At 37.0% G+C, this 20,045-nt stretch overlaps 1 long non-coding RNA gene across 3 annotated transcripts in view; it reads right to left on the bottom strand.

Moving 5' to 3' along the window:
• Positions 1 to 20,045, bottom strand: part of LOC131820869 (uncharacterized) — a 127,381-nt gene that overhangs the window by 47,445 nt on the left and 59,891 nt on the right. For 2 of the 3 annotated variants that reach the window (XR_009349811.1, XR_009349808.1), the window contains one exon: positions 701 to 968. This is a non-coding gene — a long non-coding RNA (uncharacterized LOC131820869). Of the gene's footprint in view, positions 1 to 700; positions 969 to 20,045 lie in introns of those variants that run through there. The other variant, XR_009349810.1, reaches the window with a different exon arrangement.

The following is a 20,045-nucleotide window of genomic DNA, read 5'->3' as shown; positions in this document are numbered from 1 at the left end:
GGTCTTCTAACATGATTTTCACTAATTATACTCCCCCGGCTACTCTATGAAAGATACCTATTAGCAAAATACTCACCAATATCTGGTATCCTCAATCAGTTTCATTTTAGCTATTCTAGAGGGTGAATATTAGTACTGTTTATAGTCTGTTATTTTTCTGTTACCAAATGAACTGAGACCCTACAGCTGTGTTTTATGTGGAAAATGCTCAAATCTTTGGCAATCTCCTATGGGATCAACTGCCAATTTCATACTGATTCCAAAGAGTTGTTCAGAAATTCAGAAAAAGTAGCATTCTGCAAAAAGTCAGATATACTTACTATAGTCTGAGTGATGTCTTTAGTCATCTCATAATAATCTGTAATTAGTTGTAATAAATAGATTGCAAATTACCTTAAATAGATCCAGGCGAAGGATTAGTAAACTACACCATGCAAGCCAAACCTGACTGACTCTCCACCTATTTATTTTTTAGGTAACAAATAACTTAAACTTTTTTTTTTTTTTTTTTTTTTTTTTAAAGGCAGAGAGCACTAGTAGGCACAGTAGGCAGAGAGGCAGGCAGAGAGAGAGAGGGGGAAGAATGCTCCCTGCCGAAGCAGAGAGCCCAATGTGGGACTTGATCCCAGGACCCCGGGATCACTACCTGAGCCACCCAGGTGCCCCTCCTTTAATTTTTTAAATGAGGTTAACACCCACATAAATAAAATTCACCATTTTATTAAATTTTTTACTTAAATTTTTTTGACACACAATATTACATTGGCTTCAGGTGTTGCTACGTTTGGTATACTTGTACTTTATTAAGGTTTTTGGAATTAATAGTCATAAGGTACACTGACCTATAGGTTTTTCTTTGTGTTCGTCTGACATTGATATCATGGAAATGTCTCAAAATGAGTTAGAGTGTTCCCTCAATTCTGTTTTCCGAGAGAGGCTGAAGACAGGTGTTAATTCTTCTTTAACATCTGAAAGAAATCACCAGTGAAATCATGCAATACACTAGGCTATTCTTTCTGGCAGGTTATATTTTAAACCATAATTTCCTAATGTTAAATCCATAAAACATTAAAGTAACAATTTTAAAGTAAACAACTTAGTAGCATTAAAGCACATTAACACAATCTAGTTGCAAAATGTTTACCTCACTCAAAAGTAAAACACTATAGTCATTAAATAGTTTGTCCTGACACTACCTCTCCTCCCAGGTCCTGGCAGCCACCAATCAAAATTCTTGTTTCAAACGAATTCTATGTATGGAATCATGCAACATATGACCTTTTGTGTCTAGTTCCATTCACTTAGCATGTTTTCTAACTTCATCTACACTACAGCATGTTCTCAGTAATTCGTGACTTTTCGTGACTGAATAGTATTTATTCCCTTCTATGCAAAATTTATCCAAAATGTTCTTATCTTAGACATTTGCACTTTATAGCAGCTGAACCACTTTAAATAGCAGTTATGGAAACAGGTTTCAATTTATGCACATTTTTGCCAACACATTATTTTTCATGCTTTTTAAATTACAAAGTAGTGGCTGTGAAATAATCTCACTGTGGTTCTGATTTGCACTTCACTTATGTCTCATATGAAGACTCATGTGTTTTTTGTCCATTTACTTTGAAAAAATGCCTTCTTAAAATGTTGCTCATTTTTATTTTTTAAAGATTTCTTTTATTTGAGAGAAAGAGCACAAGCTGGGGTAGGGGCAGAGAGACAGAAACAGACACCCTGCTGAGTAGGGAGCTCAATGTGGGGCTCAAATCCAGGACCCTAGCACCATGACCTGAGCCAAAGGCAGTTGACTGAGCCACCCAGGTGCCCCAAAATGTCACCTATTTTATAACTGTCAATTTGTTATTGAGACCTAAGCAGGTTTTTTCCCCCAAGATTTTATTTATTTACTTGACAGAGAGAAACACAGTGAGAGAGGTAACACAAGCAGGGGGAGTGGGAGAGGGAGAAGCAGGCTCCCTGCCAAGCAGGGAACCCCATGCAGGGCTCCATCCCAGGACCCTGGGACCATGACCCGAGCTGAAGGCAGATGCCTAAGGACTGAGCCACCCAGGCACCCCTGTAAGCAGGTTTTTTAAAAATACGTAATATACTCTTGACACAAAAACCTTATTTACTATATGGTTTGTAAATATTTTCTCATCTTCTGCACATTGTCTTTTTACTTTCTTGGTAATGTCTCAGTGAAAGTATTAAATTTTGATAAAATTGAATATGTCTCTTTTTGCTTCTGCTTTCGGAATCACAATTAAGATACCATCATCAAATCCAAGGTCATGAAGATTTATTCCTGTTTTCTACTTAAAAGTTCTAGAGATTTATCTTTTGTATTTGGAATGCTGATGCATTTTGAGTTTTGTAGATGATGTAATGTAGAGGTCCAATTTCATTTCTTTCCATGTTGTTGTCCAAGCACTATTTGTTGAAGGGATGGTTCATTCCTGTAAATCATCTTGGGACCCTCATCAATAATAAACTGGATACAGGTGTATGGATTTATTTCTAGAACCTCAATTCTATTCCAACTCTACTAAGCTTTGAAATTTAAAAAAAAAAAAAAAACAAAACTTGAGTCCTCCAACTTTACTCTTTTTCAAGACTGATTTGGGTAAAAAGAAACCCTAGCAATTCTGTATGAATTTGTGGATTAGCTTTTTCACTTCTGCATAAAAGGCTGTTCAGATTTTGACAGGCATTGCATTAAATCTGTAGATTACTATGGGTGGCGCTGACATCTTAAGAACATTATATTGCAACACATGAACACAGGATGTTTTCCCATTTATTTACATGTTTTCCTTTTCTTTTTTAAAGATTTTACTTATTTGACAGAGAGAGAGAGAGTAACAGAGGGAATACAAGCAGGAGGAGTGGGAGAGGGAGAAGCAGGCTTCCTGCTGAGCAGGGAGCCAGATGTGGGGCTCAACCCCAGAAACCTGGGATCATGACCTAAGCCAAAGACAGATGCTTAACAACTGAGCCACCCAGGTGCCCCAGTAAAGTTGCTGGATTTTTCTTTTTCTTCTTTTTTTTTTTTAAAGTAGGCTCTACAAGGGTATTAGGGCACGCATTGCAGGGAGCACTGGGTGTGGTGCAAAAACAATGAATACTGTTATGCTGAAAATAAATAAATTAAAAATAAATAAATAAATAAATAATAAGGTAGGCTCTACGCCCACAGAGTCCAATGTGGGACTCGAACTCATGACTGTGAGATCAAGACCTGAGCTGAGATCAACCAACTGAGCCACCCAGTCACCCCCATTCCAGCAAAGTTTTGCAGTTTTCACTGAACATTTATTTTTCCTCCCAGGTTAAATTTATTCCTAGGTATTTTCTTCTGTATGCATGAAATTATTTCATGAATTTTTTTCAGGCTATAATTAGCTTAAGAAAAAAAGCAACTGATTTTATGTGATTTTTTTACCCTTTAACTTTGTTGATTGTTTTAAACTGTGTCCTATAGGTGTTAATGAGGTTGAAACTAGCAGAAAATTTAAAGCCTGTGTTTCAGAGAACTGTTTTCCTCTGATCAGTCCTTGTGTCTTTTCATACCCCAATAACAAATCCACTCACTGTCTCTGCAGAAGCCTGGACTCAAAGTCAACTGTTATGGTTCCAGCCTATGAACAAGCAAAATCCTACATTCCTTACCAAAGATAAGGAGCCCAAGATTCCATCTAGTTTGTACCAGTTCTGAATGCATGTACAGAGTTCCTTCTCCTTGTCTTAAGATAACCTCCTGACCATCAGGGGCTGGTTTGCCTCATTCTGTTAAATCTCTACCCTAAAGTCAACATGGAATGTTATGTTCCATATGTTTGCTCAATGAGCATGTTCCATCTTTCCTCATGAACAGTCACAAGTTCCCCTGACCATTTCATCAAAACCATTTGGCTTTTACCAAAACATCATCTATATGTAGACATTTTCAATACAGATTCTTTCACCTACCAAAATCCATTTGAAATTCACCTATATTGCTCATGTATCAATAGTTCATTATGCATTACTGCTTAGTATTACAATATATGGATGTAGCATATTTTATTCATTCAATACCCTGTTCAGGACCATTCAAGTTCTTCCCAGTTGGGGAAGACCAAAGAAAGCTACTATGTTGTGATGGTACACAACACTAATAAGCAGTTCTATGTCAGAACACAGGTTACTATTTCAACTTGGATAAATACCTAAAGAAGTAACTGCCTAGCCATACAATAGATGTAGGCTTAATTTTATAAGAAACTGACAAACTGCTTTTACAAAGTACATGTTCCATCTGCTAAGCAATACATATGACTTCTATTTATTCTGTATCTTTAGCAGTACTTGGAAATGTTGCTTTTTCTTACTCAACCATTGTAGATGTTTAGCGTTATTACAGTAAATTTGATTGCCATTTCCTTAATGGCAAATGAATGCTAAGTATTTTTCTATTTACTTATGTATTTTACCTTTAATATGTTATTTCTATCTTCTGTACATTTTATTGTGTTAATTCATATACCATAAAATTAACCTTTTTACTACCCATTTATCACTCCTTCTAGTCTCTGAAAACTACTCCTTATGTGTTCTCTATCACATAATAAATGGCATTATGTCTAGCTCTGTCACTTGTATATTTTCAAATGCATCCATATTGTACCAAGTATCAGTACTTTATTATTTTTATTATAATTTCACTTTCTTGACAGCGTCTCTTCAAGCATAAAAGTTACTGATTTTGATGTATTTTATGTATTTTGTCTTTGGATGCCTGTGCTTTGTATATGTCAAATTCAAGGTCATGAAGATATACAACTGCTTTAAAAGTCTGGTAATTTCAGCTCTTAAATTAGGTCTTTGATTCATGCTGTCGTCATTTTTGCAGTGTTAAGTCTCTGGACCAACTTCGTTCTTGGGAATGAGGATATCCACTTGTCCCAACATTATTTGTTGAAAAGATTATTGTTCTCCACTGCTCTGTCTTGACATCCTTGTCAGGAATCTACTAATCATGCACATCAGAGTGTATCTGTGGACTTTCAATTCCATACTTGCCTATTTAACCTATATGTCTATCCTATGCCTATTTAACCTATATGTCTACCCTTACAATATTACTATTCTTAATTACTGGATTTTTGTACTAAATCTTAAAATAAATGTTCTCCATTGTAGTCCTTTTTCAAGACTGCTCTATTCTGTATCTGTATTTCCATGTGATTTTAGAATCAGCTTGCCAATTTCCACAAAAATGCCAGTTGGAACACCAACATGAGACTGCACTAAATCTCAAAATCGATTTGGGGAACAGTTCATTTGAGGAGTATTCATTTCCTAGAGCTGTCTAGCAAATTACCAAATGAAAAGCTTAAAACCAGAAAAACTGGTTGTTCTACAGTTCTGGAGACTAAAAGTCTGAAATCAAGATACTCGAACCCATGCTTCTTTTGAAGGCTTTAGGAGAGACAACATTCCGTACTTCTCTAAGCTTCTGGTGTAGCTACCAATCCTTAGTGCTCCTGATCTTGTAGAAACATTACTCCAATATCTGCCTTTGTAATCACATGCCATTTTCCCTGTGCATCTCTGTGTCCTCTCCTCTTCTTTTTTTTTTTTTTTTTTTTTTTTTGTGTCCTCTCCTCTTCTTAAAGGGGTATGAGTCACACTAGATTAAAGCCCCAACCTACTCCAGTATGACCTCATATTAACTTAATGACATCTGCAAAGCCCCTATTTCCAACTAAGATCAAATTCATAGGAAACAGAGGTTAAAAGTTAATATATCTTTTAAGGGTACATAATTCATCCCATGACACCACCTTAACATTACTAATTCTCCCAATTCATGAACAAGAGGTCTTTTTGTTTACTTCTCAAATTTCTTGTAATGTGGTTTTCCGTGTGAAAGTCTTACACACTTCTTTTGCTCAATTTATGCCTAAGTATTTTATTCTTTTGGATACTATTGTAGAGGGACTTTTCTTAGTTTCATTTTTGGATTTTTCATGGCTACTGTACAGAAATACAACTTATTTTCCCTATTTTTCTTATATTCTGCAGTCTTTCTGAAATCATCAGATCTAATTTTATGTGGGTTACCCAGGATTTTCTACATACAAGATCATTTCATCTGTGAATTTGGTTTTTCTTCTTCCTTTCTAATCCAGATGCAATTTGTTTTTCTTGCCATAAATAAACTGAATTTCCAGTATAACGTCAAAAATAGTGAGAACAGATATTCATGTCTTGTTCCTGATCTCAAGGGGAAAGTACCCAGTCATTTAACATTAAGTTTCTTAGCTGCAGGTTATCCCTGAACAGCTATTAACTGGTTGAGAAAATTACCTTCTATTCCTAGTTTGTTAAATGTTTTTAACATGAACAGGAGTTGGATTTTACCAAGTGCTTTATATGCATCTATAGTGCTTATGTATATTTTAAAAAGTGGGCTGGTGGGGCACCTGGGTGGCTCAGTGGGTTAAGCGCCTGACTCTTGGCTTCAGCTCAGGTCATGATCTCAAAGTCTTGAGATCAAGCCTTGAGTCTGAGTACGGCTCTGCACTCAGCAGGGAATCTGCCTGATATTCTCTCCCTCTGCCCACTCCCACTCGTGATCTCTCTAAAATAAACGAGCAAATCGTTTTTAAAATAACAAGAAGTGGGCTGCAGCTTTTAATACTGTATAGATATTTATAAGATAAATGTGTCGCAATTTACTCTTCCACTTTGTGGCTTATTAATTTTTTTCATTTTTTTGGCACCTTCCCTTGAAAATAGTTTTCATTTTGATAAAGTCAAATTTATCTGTTTTTCTCATTTACGGATAATGCTTTTGGTGTCCTATTGAACAATTCGTTGCCTAACCCATGGAAAGATCTTCTCTTTTATTGTAAAAGCACCAAAGATTTATTTTTACATTTAGCATATGATCAACACTGGGCTAATTTTTTATAATGTGCATTAATTTTTTCTAGATTAATTTCATCAAGGTTGACTTTCTACTATATAGATAGCCAGTACCAGCATCATTTGTTGCAATGACCACTCTTTCATAAAATCAACTTCAAACCTCTGTAAAATATCTATGGACCATATTTGTATAGGTCAACTTGTGAAGTATCTTCTGTTTCATTAACTGATGGCTCTATCCTTAGACAAAGAACACTGATGTCGTGACATAGATTTATATACTAAGATTCTTTTTTTGTAGATTATTTATTCATTTGAGAGAGAGAGCACAAGCAGTGGGGAGGGGGAGAGGGAGAAGAATAAGCAGACTCCCTGCTGAGCAGGGAGCCTAACCAGGGGCTAGATCCCAGAACCCCGGGATCATGACCTGAACTAAAGGCAAATACTTAACCAACTGAGCCACCCAGGAGCCCCTGAATTGTGTTTTCTTAAAGTTTTACTTCAAGATTTTGGCTCTTTCAGTGACGATGCCTTTCCATATAAATTTTAGAATCATTTTATCAGTATCTAGAAAAATACCTCACCTTAATTAGTGTAGTACTAAATCCACATAAATTTGGGAGAATAAACAATATTGAGTTTTCAACCCATGAATAATTTGTTGCTCCAGTTATTTGGGCAGTTTTGTACTTTTCAGCACACATACTCAGTGTATCTTTCACTGTATTTTTACCTTCCTACAGATGTATTCTTTTTGCACAGTTCTAATATTCAGAGATTTCTGTTACCATGCCTTAAATAATACATTTGAAAACAACACCAAAGTTCAGTTACAGTGATTTGGAAGCTGAGTAAATGGGTAAAGTAATAAGATTCCCTGTTATCTTCCTTCCAAAAATTACATAAATAACTAATGCACATTATGTTCACTGACTACTCCCGTCACTTCTTAAAAAAAGGCGTTTTTTGGGTTTTTTTTTTTTCTGGTTCAGGTTCACAAAAAAATTGAGGGGAAGGTACACATATTTCTTATTTACATGCTGTCTCCATGCATATTCTCCCCCATTATCAACACATCCCAACAGAGTGGTACATTTGTAATAACTGATAAGCCCATACATACTTCCAGATAATCACCCCAAATCCCCAGATTACTTTATGGTTCACTCTTGGTGTGGTATATTCTATGGATACATAAAATGTATAATAACATATCTATCATTAAGATAGAGTATTTTCATTGCCCTAAAAATCTTCTGTGCTATACATATTCATCCCACTATTACCTAACCTCTGACAACCAGTGATCCTTCAATTTTCTCCACAGTATTCCCCTTCTGTCATATAGTTGGAACTATTATGTAAGCCTTTTCAGATTGGCTTCTTTCGCTTTTTAATATGTACTTAGAGCTCCTCCGTGTCTTTTCATGCCTTCATGTATCATAGTTTTAGCACTGTATAATATGTCATTATCTGGATGTAGCACAGCTTATTCAACCATTCACCTACTGAAGGACAACTTTGTTACTTCCATCAGGGCAATTATGAATAAAGCTGCTATAAACATTCATGTGCAGACTGTGTAAATGTAAGTTCTCAACTTTTTCGGTAAATACAAAGAGCAGGATTGCTAGATTGTGTCTTAAGAGTATGTTTGCTTTGATAAGAACCATTTTGAATTTCTACTAGCAATGGAGAGTTACTGATATTCCACATTCTTACTAGTGCACGATACTGTGTTTCAGAATTTGGCCATTTTGATAGGTCTGTAGAGGGATCTCACTGATTTTTAAATTTACATTTCCTGTTTATGTTTACATTTTATCTGTATATTTCGTTTGGTGAAGTGTCTGTTAAGGTCATTGGCCCATTTAAAAAATTGGGTTATTTTCTTATTGTTGAGTTTTAAGAACTCTTTGTATATTCTGGATTAACAGTCCTTTATCAAATAGGTCTTCTGCAAGTATTTTCTCCCAATCTGTGGCCTGTCTTCTCATTCTCTCCACATCGTACTTCACAAAGCAGAAGTTTATAATTTAATAAAGTTTATAATTTAATAAAGTCCAATTATTTCTTTCAAAGACTTACTGGCATACCTACGTTCATCTAGGTTTTCTCCCATATTATCTTTTTGAACTTTAGATTTGCATTTTAAATTCACTGTTAAATGCTTGGGATCCATTCAGAGTTAATTTTTGCGAAACTGTTAAAAATCTGTGTCTAGATTCATTTTTCTTCCCTATGCATATCCAGTTGTTCCAGCACTTTTTATTAGAAAGACCAGTTTTGCTCTATTGTATTGCCATTGTTTCTCTGTAATAGATCTGTTGGCAATATTTATTTGGGTCTATTTCTGGCTACCTACTCATTTTCATTGATGTATTTTGTCTACTTTTTGGGTAATACCACAGTATCTTGATTACTGGAGCTTTAAAATAAGTCTTGATGTAAAACGGTATCAGTCCAACTCTGTCCTCCTAAAGTGTTAGAAATGTAGGATCTTTTGTTTCTCCACACAAACATTAGAAGTAGTTTATTGATATACACAAAATAAGTTACTGAGATTTTGATTAAGATTACACTGAGTCTATCAATCTAACATAAAGAATAGGCATCTTGAAAAAAAAGTCTTCCCTATCCGTAAACATCAGTATCTCTGCATTTATTTTGTTCTTGAGTTCTATCATCAGAATTTAAAAATTTTCTTCAAATAAATATGGTATATATTTTGTTAAATTTATACCTAAGTATTTTATTTTGGGAGGTATCAAAGTAAATGGTACTGTGTTTTTAATTTCCAATTCCACTTGTTTAGTGCTGGTATGTAGAAAAGCAACTAACAAAACCGTATATCCTGCAACCATGCTAAAATCATTTTAGTTCCAATTTGTGTGTGTCAATTTGGATTTTCTACACAATTCTGTCATCTGCAAGATATTTTTTCCTTCCCAATTTGTATTCCTTTAATTTCTGTTTTGTCTTATTGCATTAGCTAGAATTTCCAGTACAATGTTGAAAAGAAGGGGTCAGAGCAGACAACTTTACCTTTTACCTGATTTTATTTATTTATTTATTTATTTTAAAGATTTTATTTATTTATTTGACAGAGAGAGTGAGCACAGGCAGACTGAGTGACAGGCAGGGGCAGAGGGAGAAGCAGGCTCCCTGCTGAGCAAGGAGCCAATGTGGGACTCGATCCCAGGAGGCTGGGATCATGACCCGAGTCGAAGGCAGCTGCTTAACCAACGGAGCCACCCAGGCGTCCCGTGATTTTAATGAGAAAGCTAGTTTCTCACCATTAAGTATGATGTTTGCTGTAGGTTGTTTGTACACAGATCATCTTTTATCAGGCTGAGGTAGTTACCCTGTAATCCTAGTTTACTAGTTTAGTTTAAATCCTAGTTTAATCAGTATGGATTTCATTGACTTTATAGATCTGTTTGGTGAGTGTTGTCTATATAATAATATTGCATCTTCCAGTGCATGAACATAGATTTCCATATATTTTTTCTGTTTCTCCAAGCAATGTTGTATAGTGTTTAATATATGAATTGTTTTTTCTTTTGTGAAATTTATTCTTTAATGTTTTATTCTTTTTGATGCTCTTAATTCCATTTTCGGATATTTTATTGCTGGTAAAGAAATACAATTTATTTGGGGGCTTTTAGGTTATTTTATGTATTTTTAATTTTTTTATTCAAATATAGTTGACCCACAGTGTTACATTAGTTTCAGGTATATAGCATAGTGAGTGAACAATCCTAAACATTATGCTGTGTTCACAACAAAGTATAGGCGCCATCTATATATATGTGTATATATATGTACATGTGTATATATGTGTCAGGCTCAACACCCAAAAAAAAAATAATCTAGTTAAGAAATGGGCAGAAGAAGACATGAACAGACACTTTTCCAAAGACATCCAGATGGCTAACAGACACATGAAAAGATGTTCCATATTACCTGTTTACATTGATTACATACATATATATGTGATATGATGCTCTTATAAATGTCATTGACTATATTTATTTTTTATATTTTATTTTTATTTGAATTCTAGTTAGTGAACATGCCGGGCAATCAGTATTGGTTTAGGAGTAGAATTCATTGATTCATCTCTTAAGTACACCACCCAGTGCTCATCATAACAAGTTCACTTCTTTTTTTTTTTTTTTTTTTTTTTTTTTTTTTTTTTTTAAAGATTTTATTTATTCATTTTACAGAGAGAGATCACAAGTAGACTGAGAGGTAGGCAGAGAGAGAGAGAGAGAAGCAGGCTCCCTGCTGAGCAGAGAGCCCGATGCGGGACTCGATCCCAGGACCCCGGGATCATGACCTGAGCCGAAGGCAGCGGCTTAACCCACTGAGCCACCCAGGCGCCCACAAGTTCACTTCTTGATAGCCATCACTCATCTATCCCCTCCACCACCCACCTTCCTCCATTACCCCTCAATTTGTTCTCCATTATTAAGAGACTCTTAGGGGCGCCTGGGTGGCTAAGTGGGTTAAGCCTCTGCCTTCGGCTCGGGTCATGATCTCAGGGTCCTGGGATCGAGCCCTGCATCTGGCTTTCTACTCAGCGGGGAGTCTGCTTCCCTCTCTCTCTCTCTCCCTGCCTACTTGTGATATCTGTCAAATAAATAAAATCTTTAAATAAAAAACATATTTTAAAAGATTTAAAAATAAAAAGAGACTCAGGGTTTGTTTCCCTTCCCCCTCTTATATTTATCTGTTTTGTTTCTTAAATTCCACATATGAGTGAAATCATCTGATATTTGTCTTTCCCTTACTTATTTCGCTTAGCATAATACACTCTAGCTCCATCCACATCATCCCAAATGGTAACCTTTCATACTTTCTGATGGCTGAGTAATATTCCTTTGTATGTATACATCACATCTTCTCTATCCATTCATGTCAATTAACACTTGGGCTCTTTCCATAGTTGTGCTATTGTTGATAATGCTGCTGTAAACATCAGGGTGCATGTACCCCTTCAAATCAGTATTTTTGTATGCTTTGGGTAAATAACTAGTAGCACAGTTGCTGGATCATAGGGTAGATCTGTTTTTTTTTTTTTTCTTAAAGATTTTATGTATTTATTAGAGAGAGAGAATGCGTGAGAGAGAGAGAGAGAGCAGAAGTACAGGGAAGAGGGTGGGAGAGAAGCAGACACCCCACTGAGTGGGGAGCCCAATGTGGTGCTCGCTCCTAGGACCTTGGGATCATTACCAGAGCTCAAGGCAGAGGCTTAACGGACTGAGCCACCCAGGCACCCGGGTAGTTCTGTTTTTAACTTTTTGAGGAACCTCCATACTGGTTTCCAGAGTGGCTGCACCAGCTTGCATTCCCACGAGCAGTGCACGAGGGTTCCCCTTTCTCTGCATCCTCACCAGCACCTGTTGTTTTGTGTGTTGTTAATTTTAGCCATTCTGACAGGTGTGATGAAGCGGTATGTCATCGTGATTTTGATTTGTACTTCCCTGATGGTGAGTAATGTTGAGCATCTTTTCATGTGTCTATTAGACGTCTGGATGTCTTCTTTGGAAAAGTGTCTATTCATGTCTTCTGCCCATTTCTTAACTGGATTATTTGTTTTTTGGGTGTTGAGCTTGATAAATTCTTTATATATTTTGCATACTCACCCTTTATCAGACATGTCATTTACAAACATCTTCTCCCATTCTGTCGGCTGCCTTTTAGTTTTATTGTTTCTGTCATTGACTATATTCCCTTTGCTTTGCCTTTTATTCTCATGACTTTTCATTCCGTAACTAGAAGCCTGTATCTCCACTCCCCTTCACCCATTTTGTCCATCCCCTCATCCTCTATGGCACTCCTCACCCTTATGGCAACCATCAGTTTGTTTTCTATACTTACAGGTCTGATTCTATTGTTTATTCGCATTTCAGGTTCCACATATGACTGAAATCATACGGTATTTGTCTTTCTCAGTCGGCCTTATTTTACTTAGCATTAGCCTTATTTTACTTAGCATAATAACTTTTAGGTCTATCCATATTGTTGCAAATGGCAAGATCTCATCCTTTTTTTTAAGGCTGATTAATATTCCATCTTTTATATATATATAATTTTCCTTATACAGTTGTCACTTGGTGGACACTTGAATTCCTTCCATATTTTGGCTATTGTAAGTAATGCTACAGTAAACATAGGGGATACATACATCTTTTTGAATTGATGTTTTCTTTTTCTTTGGGTTAATACCCAGTAGTGGGATTATTTGATCATATGGTATTTCTGTATCTAAAATTTTTGAGGAAGCTCCACACTATTTTCCACAGTGGCTGTACCAGTTGACACTCCCACCAGTGTACATGAGGCTTCCTTTTTCTCCCACAGCCTTTTTTTGTCGTTTTTATTTTAGCTGTTCTAATAGGTGTTGAGTTTGTAAGTTCTTTATAGATCTTGGATCTCTTCTCCCATTCTGTAGGTTGTCTTTTAGTTTTGTTGACTGTTTCCTTTGCTGTGCAAAAGCTTTTTATCTTGGTGAAGTCCCAGTAGTTCATTTTTGCTTTTGTTTCCCTTGCCTTTGGAGATGTGTCTAGTAAGAAGTTGCAGTGGCCAAGGTCGAAGAGATTGCTGCCTATGTTCTCTAGGATTTTGATAAATTTCTATCTCACAGTTAGGCTTTCATTGATTTTGAGTTTGTTTTTATATATGGTATAAGAAAACGGTCTAGTTTCACCTTCTACATGTGGCTGTCCAATTTTCCCAACACCATTTGTTGAAGAGACTGACAAAGATTATTTTTAATTAATGTTTAAAAAACAATCTCTAAATAGGGGCCCCTGATTCAGGTCAGTGAAGCGGCTGCCTTCAGCTCAGGTCTTGATCTAAGGGTCCTGAGATCGAGCCCCACATTGGGCTCCCTGCTCATTGGGAAGTCTGATTCTCCCTCTCCCTCTGCTACTCACCCTGCCTGTGTTCCCTCACTCGCATGTTCACTCTCTCACGTTCTCTCTCTCTCTTAAATAAGTTATAAAAAAAAGTCTCTAGGTACGCCTGGGTGGCTCAGTAGGTTGGGCATCTGCCTTCGGCTTTGGTGATGGTTCTAGGTTTCTGGGATCGAGTCTCGTGTTGGGCTCCTTGCTTGGCAGGGAGTCTGCTTCTCTCTCTGCCTGCGGCTCCCTCTGCTTATGCTTTCTCTCTCTCTCAAATAAATAATATCTTTAAAAAACCCTCTAAATTATTAGTAAAATTCCCCAAAGAGGTATAAGCTAAAAGTCAAACAAATACACAGAGTATTTAAAACATCTAAAGAAGTATAAAATACAGAATACGGTTGAAATATCATAATGTTGTAGACATAAATCCAAACATATCTGTAATTAGATTAAATACACAAATGATCAAGCAAACCTCAGAGCCTGTCAGATTATTTAGAAATCATAACCCAGCTATATGCTATCTACAAGATACCTCGTTTCAATATCCTAACATAGATACGTTAAGGTAAAAGATTAGAACTTGATACAGCAATCAAACACCAATCAAAAAAAAAGGTTGGGGGAAGGTTCCAAGATGGTGTGACACAGGGTAATGCTGAACTCATTTCCTCCACAGATACTAAATCTATACTTACATACAGAATAATTCCTCCTGAAAAAGAACTGAGGGCTTTAACAGCTCTGCACAAGGAAGGATAGAAAGAGACAACATAGAGAATAGTTGGGGGAGAGATAGTAGTAATGGGAAAGCCACCCCTGATGCTTACAACTGTGGTAGACAAGGATAGTACTGAGGGACCAGGAGCAGATTTATCTGCTCTGGGCCACAGAAAAACTGTATTTGAAAAAGGCATCTAGCGTATAAAGGAACTGATCCTCCACCAAATGGTTTGTGGCTTGCTGGAATTCTCTTAAGGGTTGGAAGGGCTGCTGGAGCACTGATTTTTGTATTTCTTTCCATTTTGGTAGTACAGACAGTAGTAGGGTCTGGGCACACTTACTCGCCTGCTGCCTCAGCAAGTCCCAGCCCCCAACCCAGTTTCATTCTTTACATGTAGCTGTCCAGAAAATGGGCCACTTTCTTATACCATACACAAAAATAAACTCAGTGGAGGAGCAGAGTTCTCCCTCAAATAAATAAATAAATAAAATCTTTAAAAAAAAAAAAAAAAAAAAAAAGGCAAGCTGATCACAAGTGCAAGAGCATACAGAATACCCAAAACACATTTGAAAAACAATGTAGGTCTTCTGTTACCATATTTTAAAATTTACGTTAAAGCTACAATAATCAAGATAATATAAAATTGATTAAAGAGGGGCACCTGGGTGGCTCAGTCAGTTAAGCATCTGCCTTTGGCTCAGGTCATGATCCCAAGGTCCTTGTACGGAGCCCCACACCTAGCTCTCTGCTCAGCAGGGAGCCTGCTTTTCCTCTCCTCTGCTTCCAGCTCTGCCTAATTGTGCTTTATCTAGCAAATAAATAAATAAAATATTTTTAAAAAATTGATGAATGAGGGGCACCTGGGTGGCTCAGTGGGTTAAGCCGCTGCCTTCAGCTCAGGTCATGATCTCAGGGTCCTGGGATCGAGTCCCGCATCGGGATCTCTGCTCAGCAGGGAGCCTGCTTCCCTCTCTCTCTCTCTCTGCCTGCCTCTCTGACTACTTGTGATTTCTCTCTGTCAAATAAATAAAATCTTTAAAAAAAAAAAATTGATGAATGAGTAGATACAGAAAATAACAGATAAACTGGACCTCATCAAAATAAAAAAAATACAGAAAATGAAGAAACAAGTTACACATTGAAGAAAATTTAGGTCATTATTTTTTATAAAGGACTTGTGTTCAAAATACATGTATGTATATATAAAGAACTTATATAGTACAGTAAGAAAAATTAGAAATGGAGGAAAGATTTAAATGATATTCCACCAAAATCATATGAATGAGCAATAAGCAAATGAAAAAATACACAATCTCCTTAGAGCTTAATTAAGGAAATGTAAAATAAAACCATAATGAAATACCACTTCACAGTAACTAAATTGACTATAATCAAAAAGACAAGACAATAACAAATGATGAAGATGTAGAGAAATATTAACCCTCATTTATTGTAGATGGTAACATAAAATAATATAGCCACTATGGAAAACAATCTGGCAGTTTCTGTAAGAGCTAACCAAATACTTACACTATGACCCAGCTATTCAAGAAAAATGGAAACATACAAGGACATGTACATTAATTTTCATAGCAACATTTATTAATAGCCAAAGGAAATAAAAGGAATTTAAGTCAACTTTGTGTCAAGTGAATTGTGAAACAAAAATGGTATATCTATAATACTGAATATTTAGCTCTAAAAAAATATATAAATACATGCTACCACAAGGATAAACTTCAAAAAAAGTAGTAAGTGTAGGAGGTCAAACTCAGCATCATGAACATTCTGGAATTTCATTCACATGAAATATCGAAGAAAGGCTGATTTTAACATAGGGGTCAGTAGTAACATAGGACAGAGGAGGGGAATAGGACTGACTATAAATGAACTAGAGAGAATTTTTGGAAATAATGCAATGTCCTATAACTGGATTGTGCTAACAGCTACAGACTATACAAATTTAAAGAATAAATGGTGTACAAAAAAGAGAATAAATTTATATGATATACACATAAAAAGAACCAGACTGAAGTTCTTAACTAAAAATACAATGTCTATGATTAAAAAAAAAAAAAAATTCACTTGAGGGAGCACCTCGATGGCTCTGCTGGTTGAGTGTCTGACTCTTGGTTTCAGCTCAGATCATGATCTCACGGGTCTAAAGCCCTAGGTTGGTTCCATCCTCAGCAAGGAGTCTGCTTGAAGATTCTCTCCTTCTGCCCCTCCCCCCACTTGCACTCTCGTGCTCTCTCTCAAATAAATCTTTATTTTTTAGAAAGATCTTTTTATTTATTTACTTGACAGAGAGAGCAGGTGTACATGTAGGGGGAGCAGCAGGCAGAGGGAGAGAGAAGCAGGCTTCCACTGAGCAAGGAGCCTGATGTGGGGCTCAATCCCAGGACTCCGAGATCATGACCTGAGCCAAAGGCAGACGGTTAACCAACTGAATCACCCAGGCACCCCTATAATAAATAAATCTTAAAAAAAAAAATTCACCTGAGATCTCAATAGCAGAAAGGGCACAAGAAAAGAGTCAATAAATCTGAAGACAGATCAACAGAAATTACTCAATCTAAACAACAGAAAATAACAAAGAGGTTGAAACAAAACAGTCTCAGAACTTATGAAGCAATATTAAAATGTCTAGTATACAAGTCATCAGAGTGCCAGAAGGAAAAAAATTTACAGAAAAAAAGTCTGTTGGAATATTCCTGGAAAACTTCCCAAACCTGATGAAAGATAAATCCACATATTCAACTACTTAAGCAAATCCAAACAAGATAAACTGAAAGAAAAACCCAGAAATATCACTTTCAACAGTCAAACTAAAAATGGAAAATCAAAAAATTTGAAAGCAGCTATAAAAAGCAACACAGTTCAGATGGACTATCAAAGATTCAAACTACTGCAGACTTCTCATCAGAAACCATGGAGAACAGAAATGGTAGAAAAACATCTTTAGAGTGCTAAAAGAAGAGGGCCGCCTAGGTGGCTCAGTCAGTTAAGCATCTGACTCTTGATTTTGGCTCAGATCATGGTCTAGGTCCCCAGGTCAGGGTCCAGACTCAGTGGGGAGTCTGCTGGAGATTCTGGCCTTCTCCCTGTGCCCCTACCTGTACTTTCTCTCTCTAAAATACATGAATCTTTAAAAAGTAAAATAAAGTGCTGAAAAAAACTTCTAACACTTTTTTATACAGCTAAGAACTCCTGCAGGAATGAAGGTGAAATGAACACATTCTTAGATGGAAGAAAATGAAGAGAATTCATTTTAAATGGAGTTGAGATGAAATAACAGAGTTCTTTACTCTGAAGCTGAATGATACCCAGGGGAAGTTAACATCTTTAGAAATGAAGAAAAAACAGAACTGGTAAATGAGTAAATATAAAGGCTCACTTTTCTCCTCTTAGGTTCTTTTATATAGGACTCTTAAAAGCAGAAATTATAACACAGTCTGATGGGCTTTTGAATTATGTAAATGTAAAACAAATGGCAACTATTAAAAAATCATTTTAAAAAGTACGACTTTTGTTCACCTGAAATGTTAAAACATTAAATCTATATATAAACCATTAGGTGATGCCTAGGTTATATTTACTGTAATCCCTACAGCAACAACAACAGAACAAATTTCAGTGTTATAACCAAAAAATTTAAAAGAACATTAAACTGGAATACTAAAAATATTAAAAAACTGCAAAAGAAAAAAATGAAAAACAGAGACACAAGCAATAACAAGACAAGGCTCAGACATTCAAAAAGCTAGAAAGAGTATCACTACATCCTTTAAGAGAAGAAATAGGCTGAACAACTGCAAATTAGTGATTCTATTAACCATAGAAGTGAAGTCACAGAGTAAAAAATTTTATGGAAATTTAGAGACAGGTAAGTACCTGCAGAGAAAAACACAATCTGATCATCTGATCATTGGAACAAAAGCCACAAAAAGTGGTAGGAAAGGAAAATATAACTAAAAATTAAAATATACTGCTAAGGGGTGCCTTGGGTGGCTCAGTGGGTTAGATCCTCTGCCTTAGCTCAGGTCATGATCCCAAGGTCCTGGGACTGAGCCCCACATCAGGCTTTCTGCTCAGCGGGGACCCTGCTTCCTCCTCTCTCTCTCTGCCTGCCTCTCTACTTGTGATCTCTGTCAAATATATGAATAAAATCTTTAAAAAAAGAAAAAAAAACTGCTAAAGGCAAAGTGTAGACTATCATGAGAATGGCAAGCCTTTGCGGGGAGGGGCATTTCAAAAAACAGGGAGCGAGCTGCACCCACCTGCATATTTTACAAACAGGTGGCCAAAGCGAAGATCACAGAGAGATTCCCTCGGTGCTATTTGGGGGAAGGGAGCAGCAAGTATGGCTGAAATTCTCCCTAAATATATTCTTATCTCTCTTATTAAAAAAAAAAATACATTCTTAAACTAAAAGGAAGATCACTAAAACCTATACTCTGGGGGTAGGATAGCAAGATGGCGGAGAAACAGCAGACTGAAATGACATCAGGTCACAGGAGTTCAGCTAGATAGTTCTCAAACCATTCCGAACACCTACAAACTCAACAGAAGATCAAAGAGAAGAGCAGTTCTAGGACCATAAAATAAACCACTTTCTGAAAGGCAGGACAAGCGGTGGAGCAGCAGAGCACAAAATCAGAACTTTTAAGAAGTCTGCTCCACTGAGGGACATCGCTCCAGAGACTAAGCTGGGGTGGAACCCTCACAGGGACAGTGTGGTCTCAGGACCCGCGGGGTCACTGAACGTTCAGGGGTGTCTGAGTGTGGCAGAGCTCTCAGGTATTAGAATGGGGAAGCCAGCTACAGAGACAGAGCCAAGGGGTGAGCTCTCAGCTTGGGGTTACGTTAAACCGTGATCTGCGGCACAGACCACTGCTCTTTGAGCAGGGAACCTACAAGTGGCAGATCCAGGGAGACTCAATTTCCTTCCTCCTCTGGAGGCAGGAATCTTCTGGGTTTGGAGATTCCAAACAGGGCTGTGCGACTGAGACAGAAACACTTGGTCACAGGCCAGGTGAGCCCAGAGCATAGCCAGAGACCAGGGAGACGGGAGTGATTGATGCCTTTCCTCTAACGGTGCACTGAGGAGTGAGGTCCCAAGCTCTCAGTTCCTCTGCGCTGGAGGCTGGGAGGCCGCCATCTTCATTCCCGTGCTCCAGAGCTCTACGGAAAGTGTTCAGGAACAAAAACTCCCAAGAGCGAACTTGAGCAGACTTCTTAGCCTGGCCCTGGCAAAGGTGGTGCAATTCTGCCTTGGGCAAAGACATCTGAGAGTCACTACAACAGGTCCGACCCCCAGAAGATGAGCAAGAACATACAGCCTAGACCAAGCTCACTGATCAAGAACAACTGTGGAACTCCAGAGCTAGGAGAAAGCAATGCATGGAATTCATGGTTTTCTCCCCATGATCCTTTAGTTTCCCAAGGTTAAATTTTTTTAATTTTTTTTTCTTATTCTGACATTTTAA

Source organism: Mustela lutreola, chromosome X (genome assembly GCF_030435805.1).
Source record: "Mustela lutreola isolate mMusLut2 chromosome X, mMusLut2.pri, whole genome shotgun sequence".
NCBI lineage: Eukaryota > Metazoa > Chordata > Mammalia > Carnivora > Mustelidae > Mustela > Mustela lutreola.
Note: the sequence above shows the minus strand (reverse complement) of the source record. Positions and strands in the feature narration are given on the sequence as shown.